The sequence below is a fragment of the Bos grunniens genome, chromosome X (assembly GCF_055505025.1).
Source record: "Bos grunniens cultivar Pamir isolate PY7600 chromosome X, Bosgru_T2T1.0, whole genome shotgun sequence".
Classification (NCBI taxonomy): Eukaryota; Metazoa; Chordata; class Mammalia; order Artiodactyla; family Bovidae; genus Bos; species Bos grunniens.
The window spans coordinates 104,857,909-104,880,005 of record NC_141194.1 but is presented as its reverse complement, the minus strand read 5'-3'; the positions used below and the strand labels follow the sequence as shown (position 1 = coordinate 104,880,005).

The following is a 22,097-nucleotide window of genomic DNA, read 5'->3' as shown; positions in this document are numbered from 1 at the left end:
CTGAGCAAAAGAACAAAAATGTATAAAATACATAAATAAGGTCTTACTGTATAGAACAGGGAACTATACTCATCATCTGCAATAACCTGTAATGGAAAGGAATCTGGAAGTGTTTTATGTATGTGTGTGTATATATATATATATATATATATATATATATATATATATATATATATATAAAGTCAATCACCTTGCTATACACCAGAAATGGACACAACATTGTTAATCAACTATGTGAAAGTTAGTGAAAGTCATTCAGTCATGTCCGACTCTTTGCGACCCCATGAACTATACAGTGCACAGTTCATGGAATTCTCCAGGCTAGAACACTAGAACAAGTGAGTAGCCTTTCCCTTCTTCAGGGGATTTTTCTGACCCAAGAATTGAACTGGGGTCTCCTGCATTGCAGGTGGATTTTTTACGAACTGAACTATGAGGGAAGCCCTAACTATACTTCAGTTTTTAGAAACAAACACACAAACAAACAAACAAACAAAAAAACTAGTGAAGTTGGAAGAGCGGGTGAGGACATCACAAAACAAGCAAGCGTCACATTACTGTCAAACCCTAGTGTCATTTCACATGTAAAGCTGGCCCCTTTCCTAAAGCCTCTTCCAATTGTCATTTGGGAACACTAGTTGGGCAGTACAACAGGCCAAGGTCACCTGCCACACATCATCTTGTCTTTACTGCCTCCACTATTCCTTCAAAGGCAGTAAGCAAGAGGCCCACACTGGTAAACTCCTCCTGGTGCTTGAAGCTTCCACAGCTCAGGCCACTGGGGAGTTGGTGTGTTCAAACCTGTATCACATCTTCCTTCTCTGCACGATGCATCAGCAGCAGCCACTCTGCTCAGCCTGGGTGCCACAGAGGGCAAATCAACCTTCTTCTGGGGGCCAGGAGCATCTGGGCCCAACTCCCTCACCTCTGTGTGTGTGCAGTTGCTAAGTCATGTCCGACTGTTTGTGACCCCATGGACTGCAGCACACCAGGCTTCCCTGTCCTTCACCATCTCCCAGAGTGTGCTCAAATTCCAATCCATTGAGTTGGTGATGCTATCTAACCATCTCATCCTGTATCCGGGCAATAACTCTCAGAACATGAAGACCAAATGTCATCTCTTGAAACTTTTTATGCAGTAACAAGGATTGGAAACCTCCACATAAGCCATGAGAAGTTAGCCTGCCAAAGATGGTGCCTGTGTCCAGTTCAGCGAGGACAGGCACCAGCTGCCAGAACCACTCATCCTGGAAAGAGCCATGCTGGTCATCACCTGACTCACCTGTGTGCCCCTCTTGTCTACTTGCTGCTTGACCCTGTGTATGGGAGGCACACAAAGTTTTGTCCAAACACTGACTAATCAAATGACTGAATCAGTGAATTCTTCTCTGGAAGGGAAGCAATGGCTTGCCTTTAAAACTACAAGTGAGGATATGAATCAACTGTATGAAGGACACAGGCCAGATGCCTTAGAGTTGCCCCTGAGTTGGACCCAGTCTAGTATCCCAGTCTCTTTCCCATGACCTTGCTCCAGCTACACACCTGGGCTCAGTTCCCTCCATGAGTCTGACCCTTCTGGGGGCCTTTCCCCCATATCCCAGCCAAGGAGACCCTCTTCACTACAGGACCCAGTCCAGACAGCCCTCCCATCTAATAAGCCCTCCATGGTCCCTTGTTGTGAGTCAGTGGTTGGTTCCCCATGCTTCATGCTCCCCAACATCTGCCTCATTTCAGGCTCTGCACTTTACAGGTCTGCCTGGAAGATGTGCTCCAGCCTCCCCACCCACCATCCCTGAGTAATGCAGCAGTGAATGGACATTTGACAGCCTGCATGGTGGAGGAGCCTTTGGCAGGACGGGTGTCCTTGGACTTGAATGCACTTTACCTTGTGAGATCTGGCACCCAAACCTGCCCTCTACAATCAGGCTGTGCTTACACTGGGGTTAGCAGATGGCTGGGTGGACACACTGGAAGAAATTCTCCTCCTCAACCCAGCAGTTGTCTGATTCAAAAGATACCAAGAGCTCCTCCCACCAGGCTGCATGCAAGGCAGAGCGTGGTGCCAACCAGGCAAAGGCACTTGGTGTCCTGTGTGTACACACAGCCACCACTCAGGCACCAATTCCTAGTGTCAGCTCTCCAGTTTGGTCACCAGCAATCATGAGGCCTCAGGCACTGTGACAGCCCGAGCACTGGGGCCCACTGTAGACACCTCCAATGCCTGTCTGTGCCTTGCACCTCCCAACAGGCCAGCAGGAACCATCAGGTCAACATCACAGTTGCAGGGATGCCCTGCCCACCCCTGCCTGCTTACTGTCCCCTTGATGGCAAATGTCCACCCAGCCTCCAGCACCAGCTTCCCCCCAACCCACGAGAACAGCCTCATGAAGGAACCATCCCAAGAAGTCTGGCCCTGGAGTGGTCCGAGGAGAGGTGGCGAGATGGGGTCTTGGTACGGGGTTGACATCCCCTGCCCCACTGGTTATGAGAACCCATCCTGTGCACTCAGCCTTGGTCTCAAGGCCAAAGCCCAGCTGCTAGAACTTTTGCTGGGCTGGCATGGGGAGAGGAATTTCCTGGCAGGTGAGCAGATCCAGGCATGTGGAACATGGAGGAATAGAGGGGAGTGACTTCTTTGCTTTGCTGTCTGCAGGGGGATGACCAGCTTAGGGTTAAGAACAGTGAGAACCAAGAGGGGTGGCACAGTCTCCCTGGTAGCTGACAAAGCTTCAGGCAGTGTACAGACATTGGCCCAGGATACAACAGAAGTGGCTGAACCTTAAAGACACTGAAGGTTCCGCCAAGGCAGGCCTGACCTGCTGGCATTGACGGTCCTCTTGGGAAAACCTGCATCCCTGACATGAGTGCCAGGGAGACTGGCAGGCAGACCCCTGAAGCCCAGGTCATCCCAGACATCTCTGAACTTCTGAGCCTGTGGCAGCAGCTCACCCACTTCATCCCAAAAAGTGTTTGTGTCCCCCCCGCCCCCAAGGGAGCAAATGGGACTGAAGTCTTCCCTCACAGGTGCCCTCCATCACAGGAAGCAGGGGAGCTGGCTGCACTGATCTGTGGCAGGACCCACAGCACTACCAGCAAGAGAACCAAGTTACCACAGGAAGAGCTGGCCACATACTACCTGCCTGCCAAGCAGAGCAAAGTCACCACACAATACAGACTAGGCTTGGCGGGCCTGGTGTTGGAGGAGATGGACAACACCCCCTCCCCCCAGCCCCCTTGTCCAGGGACTGCAGCAGAGGTCGTGGGTTTTCACTGAGCAGCCAAGAGCCAGGGACCATGACCAGGGTTTCTGCCACCCAGGAATCTAGACTCACAGACCAGGGCAGGTGGTCAGTAAAATGCAGCCTCCCAGAGGCTCGATAGGTGGGCAACCAACCAAGGTACAGTCTAAACGACACTGAGGCCAAAGGCAGCCACCCCAGTAAACAGGTCAAGATCCCTCGCCCAGGTTTGGCCCCTGAGCCAGTTCTCAGGTCTGGAACTGAGGAACAGGGATGGGGCGGGTCCCGGGGAGAAGGATGCTGCTGAACCACAGCAAGCAGATGCATGAACACCCCTCGCCCCTCCCAAAGGGACCTTGGGCTCTGCATCAGTGACCCCATGCAGGGTGGTGGGACCATCAGAGGGGTGGAGGTTGGCAGATACGGTCAAATAGACACCAACATGAGAGACATGGTTAACTTTGAGTCTGTGGCTGCTTTGGGAGGACCCCCTGGGCTGGGGTTTCTGAGCACAAGGGGTCAAGATGCAATGGACATAGGGCCAGTCCCAAGGATCTGTCAGTGGGTCTTGAGCTGGGAGAGCCTGGAGTGCAGTATCCCCCAGAACAGGTGCAAGGCTTGGTGAGACATCTGTCGAGGAGTCCTTCAGAACCTGGGGGAACATGTGACATGAGGAAAAGATGGTAAGGCCAATTGGAAACCCTGCATAAACTCCAGCAAGTAAAAGAGAAATGCACAGAAAAACAAGGGGATACTTGCCCCACTCATGAACTGGAGAACCTTCCCACCTCTGGTGGTACCTCATGGGTATCCTCTGCTCCTGACTCCTCACACCCTATCTATGCTTGGCCAAGTCACCACAGTGTGTACACAAGTTCTCAAAGGGTAGCCAGACAGGGCTCTCACCAAGAGCAAGACAGTCCACTCACCAAAGTCCTTTCACCATTGGTATGGGATGGCAATGCACACTCCACACTGCCCTCCCTGCTCCTCGATCTCACAACCAAAACAACTGGACCCATTCAGTGGGCCATAGACTGGTGTCCAGGACCCCCCTCCAGTGCTGGGGGGCCTGGCACCTGGGTAGTGGCCAACCTGCTCAGATGGAAGACAGTGAACATGTAGACCCAAGAGCTTGGGAATGATGGACACGTGCAAACCAGCATCTCCTGAGCCCAGGTCAGATGTGATATAAAGGCCTGTGATGTGAATGCAAGTGGCACAGCGCCAGAGGCTCACAGAAGCTCCCAAGGCCCCCCTGGGTGGTACCCCATACCCTGGGCAGGCAGGACCTGAGTAATGGCAGCAGAGTGGCCACCCGTGTCCACAGGTCCCATGTGTGCTGTGTCCTCTCAATGAACTGCAGAGAAACTGAGATGAAATCAGAAACGTATCTGGTTCTCAGGCTGGCCTTTGCATCTGGGCCATATGGAGAGGGGCACAATAAACAGGAGTTGCCCTGGGGACAGAGGGGAAGGCTGGCCAACCTCCTGGACCTACACAGCTGCACCTGGGCTTATCTGCCTTGCAGGAGTCCAAGGCCCAGAACTAAAGTTAGCCAGGGTCCAAGGGACTGACATAGGTGTAAAGGAGTCCCCTCTCACAGGCAGAGTGCTGGACACCAGGGCAGCGTTTCCTCAGGGGCTGTTAGCCACAGGTGCAAAGCCTGGGGGTGGATGGCAGCCCCCAGAGGGAGGGCCTGAGGAACACACACTGACCTGTGGGGCACGTACAGCTCTGAGAGACCAGGCAAGCACTGAGTCCATCACTAGCCTGCAAAGAGAAGAGGATGAATCTGAAACACAAACAACCAGGGCAGGATGAGCACCCAGACCCCAAAAGAGGTGCCCACAACTCGGCACAAATAGGACACCCAGCTCAGTGGAAAATGAGCAATAGGCAATTCATTGAGGAAACCACATCAGCCAAGGAGGACACTAGGGAAACCAAGAATCTGGGTTGAGTCCATTCCAAGACAGTGCTGCCTGCAAACGCACAGCAGGAGCAAAGTGGAACCCTCACCAAGCTTCAGAGACCCAGGTGGGGTGGGAGGCAGCACTTCCTGTGGCTTGGTCCACACACCTAGGCATGTGAGGAGAGCTGGGGTCAGCAGCAGGGAAGGGATGGGTGCAGAGAAACACCAAAGAGCAGGTCCTCACAGCTCTCCCATCAGCAGCCACTTGTCTCTTTACTGGGCAAGGCCTCGTTCGAAACCAGGATTTGGAGGAACAGCAGCAGCCCACCCACTGTTCACAGGACATACCTTCATGATCTGAAACCATTACCAGGAGGTTCTGGTATTGGTTTTTGGGGTGTCTGGAGGCAGCTAGTAACTACTCTTGGGGAGAAAAGTGGGGCACAAGCATGAGGGGGTTGGGTGTGGTGATTGCTCGGGTCCCCACAATGTTGAGGCCTCAAATCCGGGAGGCAGTCTCTGCCCCTCAATTCATGGCTGGGAGGCTTCTTCAAGGAGAGAACAGGCAGCAGGCTGGAAGAGAAAGCACTGTTCCAACTCAACATTCCCACGGCAGCAGTTGTGTGGGTACCCAGCTAATGGGAACCAGTGAGACACTGACCTTGCCTTCCTGGGACTCAGAGACCCTCAGGGGTCCAGATTTGTGCACAGCAGCCACAGCCGGGGAGGAAGAGGGGGCCAAAGATGGCAGAAGGAAGATTCAGGGCGTTCCAGAACTCCTAGATGAGAGCACTTGACACTCGGGCAGACAGCGAAAGGGATGTTACAGTTGGACCTTGAAGGAGGACAATAGGTTGTCAGGACAAGAGGAGCCAGGGGTCCAGGGGTGGGAACTGCACAAGCTGAAGTGTGGGGTCATGGATGTGCTCTGCACAGAGCTCAGGGCCAGCACAGCCACCCAAAGTGCTGGGTGATGAGGAAGGAGACCTAGGACCACTGGAAGCCCCCCTCCCAGGGCAAGATGGACAGGTTGGGGCTTAAACAGGAGGGGGCTCAGCTGCCCTTTCAATCCAGGATTGATGAGGACAGATGTGCATGCAGTGTGACACAGAACCAATGTTGTGCAATACCAGCTGGAGAAGGAGAGAAAAGGTGGGTCCAGTCTAGTGGGGAGCCTAGGTTGACAGCACCCACCCCAGGCCATGAAGTCTGAGCTCAGCTAGTAGCAGTGGGGACAGGAAGAGGAGCATTTACTCTGATCAGGCACTTGGGAGGCAAGGACACAGCAGGGAGGGTGGCAGTCAGGAGGAGAGTCAGGTGGCTGCTCTGGGTGGGTTGAGCCCCCAGACAAGACGACGAGGACAGGAAACAGTTTTGAAGGCAAAGCTGCATTTCTCTGGGATATCTCAGGACTCAGGGGCAGCACAAAACACAGTGAGGATTTTCCTTCTCATCTGCAAAAACAAAAAAAACAAAAAACAGATAGACTGTTGCTCAGCATGGGGCTAGCAGCCCCAGGGTGGCTACAAGGGGAGCCAACCTGGGCTTTCAGCCCAGAGATGAGGAACTGTGCTCAGAGGTCCCACCTCTCCCAGCTTCCCTGGCCCCTGGGGTCCACTGTGAAGCTCGGATGCATTCGCTGAGGACACTGGATCCAAGTCACTTTGACTCTTGCCGATTCTTGCGGACTGGACAACTATGGCAAGGATTCAAAAGGGCACAGTCTGGTCTCTTCCATGGAGCTGGAGGCTCAGCCTCCATGAGATCCCCAGGCCCACAGCTCCATCCCTGTCAGTCCTGCCCCACCCACCAGTGTCTCCACCCAGGGCCCTGCCCCAACCCACATTGGAGGCTCTGCCCCGCCACAGCCCTGATACACCAGTGGCTCTGCCCCACCCCAGTCCCTCCCCCGCCCTGCTCCCCGCTCCCCCTGGTGGCTCCGTCCCACCCTGCCCCACCCCAGGCCCCATCCCATGGGGGTCCCAATCAGCCCTGCCCCAGCCCTGCCCCAGCCCTGCCCCATCCCTGCCCCAGCCCCACTCCCCCGGTGGCTCCACCCCACCCCTCCCTGCCCCCTTCTACAGAAGCTTTTCCTCAGCCTGGTCTTTCCCACACTTCAGCCCCTTACTCCTCACCCTGCTCCTCCCGCTTGTGCCCCTCTCTTCCTGCTCGGCTGCTCACTTCCTGGTCCTCTTCCAGATCCAGCTCCAGATTGCAGGTCTCGAAGCTCCTCCCGGCCTGGCCTTCTGGATGCCTCATTTCGGGGGGCTCCTATTTTGTTTCTTAGGGGACAGGGCCAGTGAGAGAATGCGCGTTTGTTCACACGTGTATGTTTACGTAAATGTGTGCTTGCGTAAGTGTGTGCATACTTGAGTAAGGGAGGCTATACACACCGGAAATGAGGGGATTCAGGGTTTGTGGGCATGGCAGGGCTAAGGCCAACCACTGAAACTTGTCTGGAGTCTCATGTCCCGGTGGCAGACCAATGTCCTGCTGAGTGGCCACAGCCCAGCTATCCCGAAGCACCTGCGACTTGCTCTCCTTTCAGGAAAGCGGGACCTGCTTAGTGCATGGACGGTACCTCTGGGCAGAAGTTTCTAGGCTCTGCAACCAGGAACTTCTGCCAGGTGGCCAAGCCATACTTTTCTGGTCCCTTCCATGGCCACAGTCCCCGCCCGCCATCCCTCCATGTGTGTGTCCAAGTGATGCCCTGGGACACATGCAAAGACACCTGCAGACCTGCCCTCCAACCTCCTGCTCTGCCCCAGGACTGTGACCTCACTGGAGCCCCACCCACTCCTGGCGAGCCACCAGGACCCGGGCCTGACCCTGCAGGGCTCAGATGTTTGTCAGCGGTTCCCCTCCTGGTGGGGCCCAACCACGAGTCCTTGGAGGACCACCAACTGACTGTGGCGGCCCCTGGATCCTTCCAGAGTGGCAGTGTGAGGGGAGGAGTCTTGTTTTCTTGCTCCTTGCAGGGTCTCCTGGGCTGTAAATCAGCATCACTCCTGGGGGATGGGTTTCTTTGCTGTGGGCTGAAGCATCGTGGCATCCCTGTGCCAGCCCCGTGAGGACAGGCCAGCTGCTGTGATGAGCAGAACCCACCCTGAAGGAACCTGCAGGTGTGTTTCTCATCAGTTGGGCCCTTCTGGGTCCCCGTGGTTGTGGGTGCCTGCCAAGGAGAAGATCATGGTGGCTTGTCCAACATTGCTGTCTTGTCACAGGTGATTTTCTCCTTGTTCCTCTGGTCCTCGAGTGGGTGAAGATGCCCAGACAAGCAGGCAGAAGAGTGTTTTCTCCTCTGGCCACCAAGCAGGCACTCTCTGCTTTGAGTGGTAGGAGTGCTTACAGCCCCTTCTTGCTCAGGGATTCCACCCACACAGGTGAGATTTGGAGGCACGCAGGAGGAAGGGGTTCGCTTGGTTCAGAAACTTAATGGCAAAAACTGGACAAACCTGGGTTCAAGTCACATACCCCAGTAGAAGAGAGCAATGGCCATGACTCAGGGATCAACCAGGTTCCCTGGTAACCAAGCCAGACTCAGTGAAGAGGGTGACCCTTTGTCACCCAGGGGGTGGGCAGAGGTTCAATGGAATGATGATGCTTGAGGCCATCCAGGGCGTGAGGACATGGTACCCTTGCCTGTGGTTGGAGGAGTGGACACGGGGGAGCCTTTGCAGAAGACCATTTGCTGGTGTGTGTCAACACCTTTGGGGTGTGCCCTGTGCCCCTGGCCTCCTCCTGCATGGCTCTTCAGTCAGTGAGTGTGTGGTCCCATCGAGTGGCTGTATTGGCAGAATGAGATTTCCCTTCCCTTCCATCAGGAGGGAAGTGTCAGTAACTTGTTGGGCCCCCAATGCTGGGAGGTGTAAATAGACACTGTGTAAGGGGGAAAACAGACACATGAAGATGTGCAGATGTGGAGGAGTGAGCCCGAGGTGTTGGGGGTGGAGAAGCCATCCCCCATCCCCCTTTTCCCCTGCAGAGAGATGTCCAGGCAGGGCTGACCCTCTGTCTCCAATTGCTGGGAGTCACATCAAGATCGCATTGGGTGGCTCAAACTACAAACCATGTTGGTTCAGGAGGCCGGGAGCCAAGGTCGAGGTGTCGACTGATGTTGGTTCTCTTGAAGGCTGTGGGGAGAGTCTGTCTCATCTCTACCCCTCACTTCTGGGGCTTTGCTGGCATGGAGGGCGAGTCTGGACTTGGAGAGCTCTGCCTTCATTTTCACCCCAGTTCTTCTGTGTGCCTGTCTCTAAATGTGTCCTTTGTATGGGGACAGGCGTCCTGTTATAGCAGGGTCCATCCTAATGAGATCGCTTGACCCCCATCACCTCTGTGAAGACCTTTCCTTTGTCTGTAAGGTCAAGCCAAGGTACTTGGGATTGGGACTCCAGCACCTGACTCTGAGGGGACAGGATGTGACTCCTCACACCCTACAAAGGCTCTGAGAAAGGAACACACTGGAATGTTCCAAGGATGGAAGGACGGCTTTCATGGCTACCAGGGCTGAATCCAGGGGTGAGGAGAGCAGGCTGCCAGGGTAGGAGCCATATCATGTGGGGCCTTGTGGGCCTGGGAGAACTGTGACTCTGCTGTGCTCAGGGAAGGAAAGGCCTGGGAGGCCCTGGGCTGGGTTCCTCTGGGATCTTGTCCCCATCCTCACAGCCACATGGAAATGGAGTCTCCTTGCGAGGTGCTGAGACCCTGCTGAGGTTCAGATCCGCGGCTCTGCTCCTCCGCCTTCACCCTGCTCCAGTGAACAGGGACACCCCTCCAGGTACAAGAAAAGAAGTGAGAATGGAGGTGCATGTGGTCAGGTCCCCTGCAGTCATGGGCTGTGTCTCTATGTGTCAGCGCCTCCTCAGCCATGGAACAAGGTGACAGTAACCTAGCAGATTATTTGAGGTTTGAATTCTGTAATCCCTGTGTGGTGCCATCCCAGGCCCTGGTGATGACACAGAGCATGCCTGTTCCAGTAGTTTCTGCTCTCCTTTGTTCTTTCTTGAGGCTCTCAGCACAGGCTGGGGCATCTGCTGATAGTGGAGAAGTGGTGCAGGAAGGGCTGGGAAGAAGGTGACTCCCAATCACATGGGGAAGACACCTGGTAGGGCCATCTGAGGTCCAGGGCAGCCCCAGAGCCGAGGCCAGGTTGGTTAGCACAGATCTGCCTTCATCAGCCTTGGTTTAAGATGGAGGATCTACAGAGCATGGACAGAGATGAGGCCGGGAGCTCAGGGGTGGGGGTGTTCACTGGGGGTGGGGGAAGTCAAGCCCAGGACAGTGTTTGTCTGTGCTGGGAGAGGACTAAAGCCCAGCCTCTGGGCTGTGAAGCCAGGGGGCTTGACCTCCCTCCTCAGTGCTCCCAGTGTTTTGGGGCCCTCTGTCTTGGAACTCACTACATGCCTCTCTCCTGTTATAGTACCCTCCTTCCTGACCTCCCCACAGCCTCCGTGTGATAGATGCGCCCTTTGGGTTGCCACCCACCTGTCAGCAGACCACGTGGAGACGGATGGAAGGAGTCAGCCCTCTCTGACAACACCCCCCTCTTTCTGTGTCAGTAGACATGGAGGAAGCTCAAGCAAGTGAAGCTGAGGTCTGGCCCGGGGCTGAGGTCCAGCCCAGGGCTGTGAGCTTGGAGGCTGCTGTGTCAGGCTCCTAAACTTTGTGGTTCTGTGTATTTGCAGCCACATGAGGTCCTGGGAGCCCTGGGAGATGAAGTTTGGCTGTCTGTCCTTCCAGTAGCCTTATGAAGGTTTCATCTTAAACAGTGTCAAGACCCTGGGGATGCGGTGGTGGCCCATGCTATGGTGGCCACCAGCACTGTCTCCTGGCTGTCCACATGGTGCACTGGGACTGGGAGGACGCTGCCTGGCAGGAGCTGCTGGAGCAGAGGCTGGGGATGAGCCCTGCCCAGATCCAGGCCTTGCTACAGGATGGGGACAAGTTTGGCCGTAGAGTGATTGTGGGCAAATGACGCCCTGCCCTGCGCTGCCTCCAAGGCCCCGGGTGCTGCCCTCTATCTCAGCCTGGTTGTGCTTGTTTGTTTTCTTTTTAACTGGTTGTGGGGGGGAGTGGGGGAGCTGAGGTTTCTTCATAGGGACAGCAAGGGTCCCTGGGCTGGGAGACGGTGGCTGAAGTGCTTGACCCCCAGTCTGGGCCCCAGTCCCTGTTTGTGCTCTGAGGAAGAGGCACATCCAGGTCTGCACATGGCACTTGTCTCTGTGTGTATCTGTGTGTGTATCCCCACATGTGTGTGTGTGTGCCTGGCAGAGACCATAGCCAGGAAGGTACCCAGCCTGGGTTCCATACCCCCACTTCCTGCAGCCGGGCCTGAGCAAGTCCCCTGACTCCCCAGGAGTGAGGCCCCACAGCAACACCTGTCTGCTGGTGAATCCCTTAGGGACCTGATGTCCGCAGGCTCCCTGCCAGGGCCCTCCTGCTCTGTCCCTGCAGCCTTCAGTGGGCAGACTGAGACCTGCCTATGGCCTGGTGGGTTCATGGAGCACCAGGCCTCTCCCTTTCATTTCATTCCCTCCTCACTTGGCCTAACCCCGAATTCCCTTTGCCCAGGTGAGTCCATCTGAAATGTTCAACCAGAGGACCCAGTTGACCTCAGGTCCCCTCCATAATATGGTCTTAATCTCTAGCAAGTGTGACTTTGAGTCACCTTGTTCTCCTTCTATGTCCTGTCTTTGTACACAGGTCTCATGGACATTGGGGACACTTTGCTGTGCCCAGAAAACCTAGACTTGATGAGGTGGAGGAGCTGGAGAATCAAGCCCTGCTATGCAAACTGGAACAGAAGTACCTGACTGTGCTCACCACCCCTGCTGGATGCTGCAGCCCATCCCTGGGAGGGGTGGTAAGGATATCTTCTAGGTGGACATCCTGGAGCACCTGATCCCCTTTGAGGAGGAGGCCTGTCCAGGCTGGGCTCTCGAGAGGAAGGTGACCAAGAGACCTGCACATAGTGACACTGTCCAGTCACGGCTGTGCCCTGGACATGGTTCAGGTCTAAATCAGCCCCACCCTGGGATGTGCTGCAAACTTGGTGCAGGTCGGGGGGCCGGGACACCCCTCATGTGGTGCTGCTCTGGACTCAGCATGAGTCTCCAGGACCTTGACCTTTACAGTAAAATGGTGTCACCACTCGTTTTGGCCCTGCTGGGTCTGGGTGGTTGAGAGAAATGTGTTGTTAGGAAACCAGTCAGTGTTTTTCCCTCTATGTTCTGGTCCAATCTCCCTGATGTTGGAACAGTGACCAGGGGGTGATGGGGAAGGCTGGGGGCTGGGCTGAGCATGAGCAGCCGGTGAGGCCTTTGGCAGGCAGAGAGGCCCAGTGGCCCTGAAACAGGATGCGGTGTGTCCTTGCAGGTGACCCTTGCCCTACTGTAAAGTGTCCCTTGGGTCACAAAGTGTGTGAGTTGGTTACAGTGTCTGGCCATTCCTGATCCAAAGACAGGCTCCTAAATACAGCTGTGAGAGCAGAATGACAAGGGCTAGTGTTCACCTTGTGGAAACCTTGTACTTGTTTTTGGGTTTGGGGTCATGTGCTTACAAGGCCCTTGGCTGGTGGGGTGACCCTGCTTTCTGGTGGGCCTCTTGGGGAGGCCCTTGGATCAGGAGCTGGAGACAGATGCTCAGCTGCTAACCAGAAACTTGTGGCATCATCAGGGGACCCAGGAGGAGCCCCTTCTGCTTCAGGGTACATGACTCATTAAAGGTGATGCCCCCATGGTCAGGAGCCAGACTGGCACTTCTGCTGTGTGTCAGGCAAGGCCCAGGGACCAGCCCATCCTGGGCTGGCCTCAGCGCTCTGCTTGGGAGCCACACTCTTGGCTGAGGGTGTGAAACGCTGCTGCTTCAGATGAAAAGGGACCATGGGGACTGGACTGAGGCCTGCCTGGGGCGTGGGCTTCCAGCCTCATCTGGCTCACCCAATGCCGTGTGTGAATAGCATGGACAGATAGAAAGAACACAGACTCGCAGTTCTCATTCGATTCTTTATTTACTCCTTTGGAGTTTTGCTATACTTTATTAGACCCAGAAATATATTTTTGATTACAAGAGAGTGCTTTTGAGTGTCATTGGGGTCCTGGCAGCTCAGGGATTGGGGTTGTTCTTGAACTGCTCACAGAGGGCACATTTGTAATCTGAGGACTCCTACTGCTCCTCCTCTGCCTCTGTTGCTGCTGCTGCTGCTGCTAAGTCTCTTCAGTCGTGTCTGACTCTGTGCGACCCCATGGACGGCAGCCTATCAGGCTCCCCTGTCCCTGGGATTCTCCAGGCAAGAACACTGGAGTGGGTTGCCATTTCCTTCTCCAATGCATGAAAGTGAAAAGCAAAAGTGAAGTCACTCAGTCGTGTCTGACTCTTATCGACCCCATGGACTGTAGCCCACCAGGCTCCTCCATCCATGGGATTTTCCAGGCAAGAGTACTGGAATGGGGTGCCATTGAGTGCCTCAGAGGCCTCATCTTGGGCCACAACTGAAACAGCCGCCATCATTACGAAAAATAGGTGTACATAGTCATCATTGAACCATAACCTGGGTACCCTGGGGGGCTCTTGGGCAGTTACCCTGAGGTGTCCCTTCCAGCAGTAGCCAGAGATACAGATGTGGCGTTACTGGACATGCCCTCACCACTGAGGCCGTCCTGCTCACTGGGGAGATGGTTTGCTCCAGCCTGCAAGGCTACACTGCCCATAAACCAAAGGCCACAGAACGCAAATGAGAACTGGCCAGGGATTCCTTGAGCAGCTGGCATTCTCTCCTGGGCCTTCTTGTCAGCCTCTTGGGTGGACTCATGATGGAATCGAGGAAAGTGTCTGGTCGCTACTGCATGCTTCTTTCTCTTTGGGCTCGTTGTTGTGCTGGTGATGAGCTAAGCAGTTGTTCTGGGGTTGTCTTTCCACTGGATGTTCTGTAGGAGGAGAGGCTCTCTGAAAGTTGGAGTTGCGATAGATCTAAAAGGAAATGAATCACTTTAGCCATCTTTGGGGAGAATAGCTGTTCCTCACTGCCCTCCTTCCCACCACCGTCCCAGCCTTGCTAACTATGAAGACAAGGTCTCTTCATTCCTGGCAGGTTATGAGGCCCAAGCAAGGGCTCTCCCTAGATCTCCCCTGGGGCCAGCCTCAGTTGAGGTGTTACTGATGGTCCCTGACATCAACTGGCCTCTCAAGGTCTGGAGTCACCCCTGTGGGTCCTAAGGGGATTCGTGGAACATGATAAGCCCTGCTTTCTCCTCTTTCCTTAACTACCATCTCACGAGAAAAAATTCTAAGAAATGAAACCTGTCCAGCACTTGGGTCATCAAGTCTAGTCTCCCCGGAAGGGCTTTCTATATTACTATCATCTTCTTCTTCCCTGAAGAGTGACCCAGAGGGCGGATGTTACTGAACCCTTACAGGTTCAGTTCACGGATGAAGCTTTTGATGCTGTCTGTCTCAAAGATGCTGTTTGTACCTCTGTGCTGAAGGACCTCCTTCTGGAAGAGATCTGCTTCGATGACCACCGTGTCTCCCTTCTTGTTCCAGTGCACAGAGGTGAAGGCTGCATCCTCCATGATCATCCGGAGCTTCCTGGGGAAGGACAGCCTGAGGACGGTGTTGTTCTCTTCCTTGTTGGCTGTTACTGGGTTAGGGCCCTGTGGGGGGCGGGTTATCTTGGGAGCCTGGATCTAGGCTCTCTGGTTGGTCCCACTGCTTCTCCAAAGCCTCCCCTGAATCTACTTTTGGATCTGGGGAGACATCAAGGCAGTGCCCTGCTGCAGGTGCCCCATCAGTTGATGGGGCCAGCGGGGCTGTGTGTGCCTCATGGGAACTCTGAGTAGTCATGGAGCCAATCTAGTTCAGGAGCATTCTCTACCGAAGCAGTGAGCACTCAGGGCAGAAGGGCCTCAGACCAGGGTTGAGGTGCCCCATAAATACTCTCTGGAAATTCTAGAATCTGGGTCATGGGACAGGCAGCCAATTAAGTGGTCAGCTTCCTTAACTGGTTCATGATGTCACAGAGGTGATGTGGAGAGGCAGCCCCAGCCCAGTGTTGGGGAGGGAGTCTGGGAATGGAGATGGGATCCCCAGCTTATCTCTTGTCTGAAAGTACAGAAAAGTATGTTTCAGGTTGCCTGAAAAGGCTCCCATCTGCTGCCAGGCCCCTTGTTTCAGAGGGCCAGGCCCTGGATGGGTTGACAAATGTGCCCCTGTTCCACCCCCCCTCCCTACCAATGGGGAGGGCTGTGGTTGGCTTCTGCTAAAGGGCCAGGCCCTGGAGAGTCCTGGCTTAGCTATCACTGGGAGAGACCCAATGGGTCAGATAGGCCCCTGGCAACTGTCCTTTCCAGAAGATGGGGTCCATAGGGGGCTGTTTGGCCTAGCCTGATTTGGTGGTCCCACCCCCCATACCCTCGGCTATGGTCTTGCCCCTCTTCTGGATTTGGTCTCTTCTGAATGGTACTGCCGGTTGGTAGGTCCCATTCAGATGGCCCCAAAGTCAGAGTCCTGTGGTCCTGCCCCCATTGCCCCTCAGATCAAGCTGTCCCCACAGGAGGGCTGTGCTTGAGCACAGTGGGAATGACTTCACATTCCACTTGACTGTTCCCCAAGTACCTGAGACACAGACTCCCCAGGACACTGTGTGGTAGGGTACAGCCAGGTGCTCTGCTGAACTTGCAGCCTCCTGAGCTCTGCCTACTCCCAGACATCATCCCACTGCAAATCACAGGGTGCTGTCTTCAGTTTCCATTTTTTCCCATAAAGATTGCTCTTGTGGCCATAGAGTCCTCACTTTGGGAACACCTGTGTGTGTGCTTTTCTCATCCCCTTTCCAGAGCCTTGGATTCAGCCACCCTGGAGACTGCCTCAAAATGACTGTTTCCTTTCATCAGTGGAGTGATTGGGCTTCTGCTACCCCTGGTCCTGCCTCCCATGTCCAACTTGCATGTCTGTGGGTACCTGCCCTTTGAAGGACTTGATTAGGGGCTCAAGGTACAGCCTCTTTTGTTTAAAACAAGCACTTCATTGGTCCTCTCTGAGACCATCTCTTATCTTCTCTGCTCCTGTTGCTGTCCCCACCACCACTGTGGACCTGTTCTCCCTTACCCAGATGGCAGGTATGTCAAATGATTTAGTTGGCTCACGGGTTGGGCACTTTTCAAAGGGCCTCCTTTACACACACTCACTCCCAGGGACATGTCTGACTTGTTGAGTGAGATGTAACCAAAGGAAGCCCCATCTACCTATATTTGAAAATGGGTGAGAGTGGGACAGGATGAAACTCCAGTGAGTGTCATCTGTCTTCACCACACATGGGCGATAGGGCAGAGGGTTTGAAGATGTATGTTCTCTGACCTTTGTGGGTCACTGGTCTTCAAAATCACCGTGTAGGGGATAGACTGGTACCTTGGAAAGGCCCATGGTGTGAGGACCCTTTAGTACTGTCCCCGTAGAGACTGTGTCCCCCCAGTTCTGCCACTCAGCAAGGCCATTTGCCCTGTGTGAGGGCTACTGCCTGGTGTCTAAAAGGGAAGAGCTAAGAGGATGTGGAAGAGGCTCACCCAGGGCCTTTCAGTCTGAGGACTGGTGGCCAGAATAGAGGTCACAGGCCTTGACCTGGGCTTGCTCCCTTGCCTTTGTGCTCCTAAACAGGTTGACAAAATATTCTTTCAGATTGGCTCATTGGATTGGGACACAGCCCTGGAGGCTGTGATCATTTGTGGGGGCCCCTGGTGGGTCCTCTGAAGGGGACCAAAGACCATGGTGTCTGTGGCAGCCTGGTTAGGTGTCCTTTCCTGCCCCCCCCCGACTTGGGGCCCCTCCTCACTCCCTGGGTCCTGAGGGAGCTGCCTTTTCTGTCCCCTCCAGTCACCATCCGAGCCCTGTCAGTAGGTTTGCATGGGACCGAGGAGTTTCTGTCAGCTTTGGCTCAGGATATTTGCGTTGTGTACACACAAGCCCTCATGATGTCCAAGGCCTGCCCTTCTCAGCCTCACTCTCCTGCCCTTGTGCTTATGGTCCATGCCCTGGTGTGCCCAGCCCAGAAGACCTCCAGGTGCTCTGCACCCTCACTGTGCCTGTGGAGACCTGGAGCCTTGGGGGTCTGCCCATGTCAACTTTTCTCCTGTATTAGAGGAGGCTCCTGTAGGGGCCTTATCCTACTGGACACTGGGGCCATAAGGTCAGACCCTCCTTCCCTCCTTCTCGGTGAGAAGCTGGTCAGCCTGGCAGGTTCAGTTGGGCAGCAGGCCCCATGGCAGCAACAGGGACAGGGCGACGCCCTCAGGTGGGAGGCGCTGGGACTGGACAGAGATGCCAGCCCCTGGCAGAGTCAGTTTTCAGCAAATCACAGAGCAGCCCCACAGTGCTTCTTATTCTCCTTGTCCCCTTCCTTCCACAGACCTGCTTTTTGTCACCTGAGAGGTATTGTGTAGCACTGAGAAGAGAAAGGCATGAGAAGTTAGAAGGTGAGACAGTTTCCTGGGGTGGGCGGGAAGGGTGGGGGCTACAGAGGAGTTGAGACCAAGGCTCTGAGCCCACCCAGGCCCTCACTAGCATGTGATCCTGGGAAGATGCCCAAGCCCCATGGCCTAAGTTCGTCTGTAAAGACAGCTGGTTTGAGGAACCCATATACTGGGCTGCAGAATGTGCCTGAGGTATGTGATGCTGCTGGCAGGGCCTGGCGGCCATTGGCACTGTGATAGCATGGCAGGAATCTCTCACACTTGCCCACAGACACTTCTCCACTCGCCACTGTGGGAAGGGGTTGGCTGCTCTGTGGTCCAGGTCATGTCACAGAATATACACCTCAATAGGATGTGGAATAGCTAATCAGCCAAACATGATTATTCATAAATAAAACAAGGTAACTTTTCCAGTTAGGCCATAGTGGACCATAGTATTATTAGCTCTGCTGCTCCTGCTGCTGCTGCTGCTGTTGCATTGCTTCAGTCATGTCTTCAGTCGACTTTGTGCAACCCTAGAGATGGCAGCCCACCAGGCCCCCCCATTCCTGGGATTCTCTAGGCAAGGACACTGGAGTGGGTTGCAATTTCCTTCTCCAATGCATGAAAGTGAAAAGTGAAAGTGAAGTCACTCAGTCATGTCCGACTCCTAGCGACCTCATGGACTGCAGCCTACCAGGCTCCTCCATCCATGGGATTTTCCAGGTAAGAGTACTGGAGTGGGTTGCCATTGCCTTCTCCATTATTAGCTCAGTCATGTTCAATTCTTTGAGACTCCATGGACTATAGACCACCTGTGTCCTCTGTCCATGGAATTCTCCAGGCAAGAATACTGGAGTGGGTTGCCATACTCTACTCCAGGTGATCTTCCTGACTCAGGGCTTGAGCCCAGGTAACACACAATGCAAGCATGTTTTTATCCTTTGAGCTACCCCAGAAGCCCCATTTCCAGTTATAGGGCCTGTTAATTTTGGGTGTTGAGGAGTGTTCCAGCAGGCAAAGCAAGAACCAGTCTTTGCCTCTGTCCCAGCTGGTCTTCCATCCAAACCCTTATATTCCTTCATTGCATCCCCACAAAGTTAAAGTGTTTGATTAATGGCCAATTACAAAAAGAGATAATTTAAAGCTCATTAACACCTTGGGTTCTGGATCTGCAGTACCAGGAAAGAGAGGGTAGTTCCATGGATTGCTTAGGCATCACTTCAAGGGAGTGTGACCAAAGTTCTCCAGGATTCCTTGCAGGTATGGGGTGGAAAACACCTCCTTTACCCCTGCGGTCAACAGCAATGTGATAAGAGCCAGGACCCCTTCCTTCCTGCCCCAGAAAGAGATCTCTCTGGGCTTTATCCAAGATGCAAAAGGACACCTCACAGCAAGGATCCCTTTCAGACTTTCCCATCACCCCCAAGACACAATGCAATACTGAGGGGTGCCACCATCCAGCCTCATCACAATCACCTCTCACAGAAGGAACCCAGTTTTCCAAGGCCCCACACCATCCTGGCTCAGGCACCAACCTGCAGGTGCTCCTCCTGGAGCCTCACTGCCCTGCTCCATGTTCCCTTGTTCTATGGGACTAGTGGACGTCTCTCCAACTTTCTCTTGTGACTCTGGCTCCTAGACCATCGCTCTAGGAGTGAGGGTTGTCCTGCTTTTCCTAGTTCCCCACTGCTAACACAACCTTTCAGGGAGCAGAGGCTCTGTAAAGGTCTTTGGAATAAATTAGCCCTTGGGCAGGTGGCTCAGATTAGTTGTCTTCTACTTCCTTAAATAACCCAGACAAATCCAAATAAACAGAGATAACTTAATTTTTGAGAATGATACCTACAAAGGACAGAAACATGAATTCACTATGATCACTTTATTATTATTTAAATCTTACCCCATCAATATTGCTGCTAAGTAAGCTCATGTTTCCAAAACAGTTCTAATTCCAATTCCAATGAATCCCTTTCAGGATCACAGAACAAAATGGAAGAATGACCAATCTCTTTTACAAAAGAGCAAAACTCTTGTACTTGAAATGGGTAACCACAAACACATTTTGATCCTCATCATTCACAAACTAAGACATTAAAGGTTATTTAGCCTTCTATTAAACTGTCAAAGTTTGGAAATTTTGTAATGAAAACAGATATGAATCTCCATGTCATCATAGTCATGAGGAACCCAAAGATGCTACAAACCAGTCCCCCCAACTGGCCCGGTCCCTCACTTCTGAGAAGGCTGACCACCCCCTCTTCAATCACAGAGGGAAGTATCACCTGGCTGCTGCTCTGACTCAGGCCCCCTTTTCCTCCCTCAAAGCACTTTGGTTGACTCTGAGCAGAAACGCCATGACTTGCCACTTGCTGGTCTCCACATAGGCTTGGGGACCCCACAGGAACTCATAGCATGCAGAGTGGCTGCCCTCCCCAGGGGTGGAGGAGGCCGAGGGGGATGCAGCCTCACCTGCCTCAGCCCCCAAGAGCTGTGCCTCCACCGGGACCTGGGCCTCACCTGGGTCCTCAAGGTCTTACTCAGGCTCGCTTGGCTTCTCAGCTTACTCATCTTGACCACAAGCATGATCCCTGGTATCAAAACACAGACAGGAGTGACACAGGGGGACAGATTGGGACCACAGGCCTCGGCTGAGAAATGCACCCTGGATGGTCTGACACAGGCTGCTTAAAGTCTCCTCTTGAGTGGTCCCCTATGTCCTCCCTCAGGATACTCACCTAAACTCCTTCAGAACCTAAGAATCTCCTCTTCAATCTCTGAGGCCCCCTCCCCTTAAATCAACTCTCCAATGTTCCTGAGACCTTGTTCTCATGCAGCCCCAGGCTGACAGTAGGTTCTGGGACCTGTGGGGCTCCCTGTGTCCTTGATCAAGGTCCTCATCTTGAGTCCTGGCAGTTCCGGGGATGCCCCTTGTGTTGAATGGAGGTGGGACTCTCACACCAAGGCCGTCACTGCATCAAGACCCTCAGGGAGAGTCTGTGGACATGAAGTCAGGGCTCCATGCCCAGGGTTTCCCAGAGCTGAGATGATGCCCCTGGCCATCCTCAACCCTCCTTTTGCTCTTCACTTTGACTCTCAGCAGGTCTGGGTACCACCTTCTCACCTCGACATTGCTCCCCTTAGATCCAGCCCTCCCTAGCCAGGACCCCTGAGAGGCAAGTTGGAGTAGGTGGCTCATTCCCCCAACCCTGCTGGGGACTCCAGAGGCTGAGAACATTGATGACCTGGATGTCCTGGGGTCCCAGAGCCCCCCCCCACAGGGTTCTACCTTGACTCCTAGCACAGCTGGGTTCCTTTACTCTGTTGTCCTGAACCCAGGTACCTAACCCAGGTCCTCACTTCTCCCCTCCCATTGGGATCAGTGATGTCACATCTGGACTCCTTCCACCCTGGTCTCCCAGGGCTGTCAGGAGGGCAGCACATATATTCCCTGGGAACCCTCAGTCTCCTCTGGTTCTCACCTCGAGTCTCTGCAGGACAAGGGCTCCTCCATCTGCCCACCTGTGACTGCTTCCCAAAGACCAAGCCTCTGAATCCCTGAGTTCACTGAGGAAGTGAGGGGGCATGAGGTCTCAGCCTGACAACCCAGACCAGGGCCCCCAAGAGGCCCAGTAGGGGTGGAGTTGTATTCTATGGGGCCTTCTATTCTGGGGTGCCTGGACCCCCTCATCCTCACTCAAGAAGGGGCATCCTTAATCCTTGAGAGAAAGGTGCAGTCCAAGCACAGATGCTGGATGGGGCATGCTATGCCCATGACCATGGGGGAGCACAGGGAACAACTCACCTTCACATGGGGGTCCCCTCAGCGGTCACCAGAAGATAACAATATCTTTTAGCCCAAGAGGATAAGGAGTGGCAGGTGAGTTAGCAAGAACTCAGCTGCCTGGAGATGGCCTTGGACCCTCAGAGTGACTTTAGACTCCCACTCTAAGTGTGGGTGTGTCCTGCTTCTCCCAGTGTCTCCACTGCTAACACAGAGCTTCCCACAGAACAGAGGCTCCATGAAGGTCTGTGGAATAAATGAGCCAGGGATTGTTGAGGTCTTTTAGTGGATTAGAATCTGGTGGTCCGGAGTCGACCAATAAGAAAGTAAAGGAGAGAGAAAGAGGCTGATATTCCTTGGTTTATGCAGAAAGCCAATAAAATGGGGCTTGTTCTGTTCATGGAGGCCTCAGGAGCCCTCTCGATGGGGTGAAGGTGCAGAGTGCCTTCTCGAGAGGGTCTTAGAAGCCTGGGCAGGAAAGTGAACTCAGAGAGCCTCTGCACTCCAAAGAAATAGCCTGAGAGAGAGAGGGAGAGAGAGAGAGAGAGAGAGAGGGAGAGGGAGGGAGGGGGGAGGGAGGGAGGGAGGGAGGGAGAGAGAGAGAGAGAGAGACAGAGACAGAGAGACAGAGAGAGACAGGGACCAAAGCTCTGATGGAGCAAAGGTGTTTTAATCAACATGGTGTGGGCATATATACTGTAGTTATTCTCAGCAAA

The 22,097-nt window shown here is 54.0% G+C and overlaps 1 pseudogene; it reads left to right on the top strand.

Annotated features, from left to right (window-relative positions):
* The first annotated feature begins 10,869 nt into the window (after positions 1-10,869).
* LOC147340989 (protein EOLA1-like) lies at positions 10,870-12,339 on the top strand (annotated as a pseudogene).
* The last annotated feature ends 9,758 nt before the right edge of the window (positions 12,340-22,097 follow it).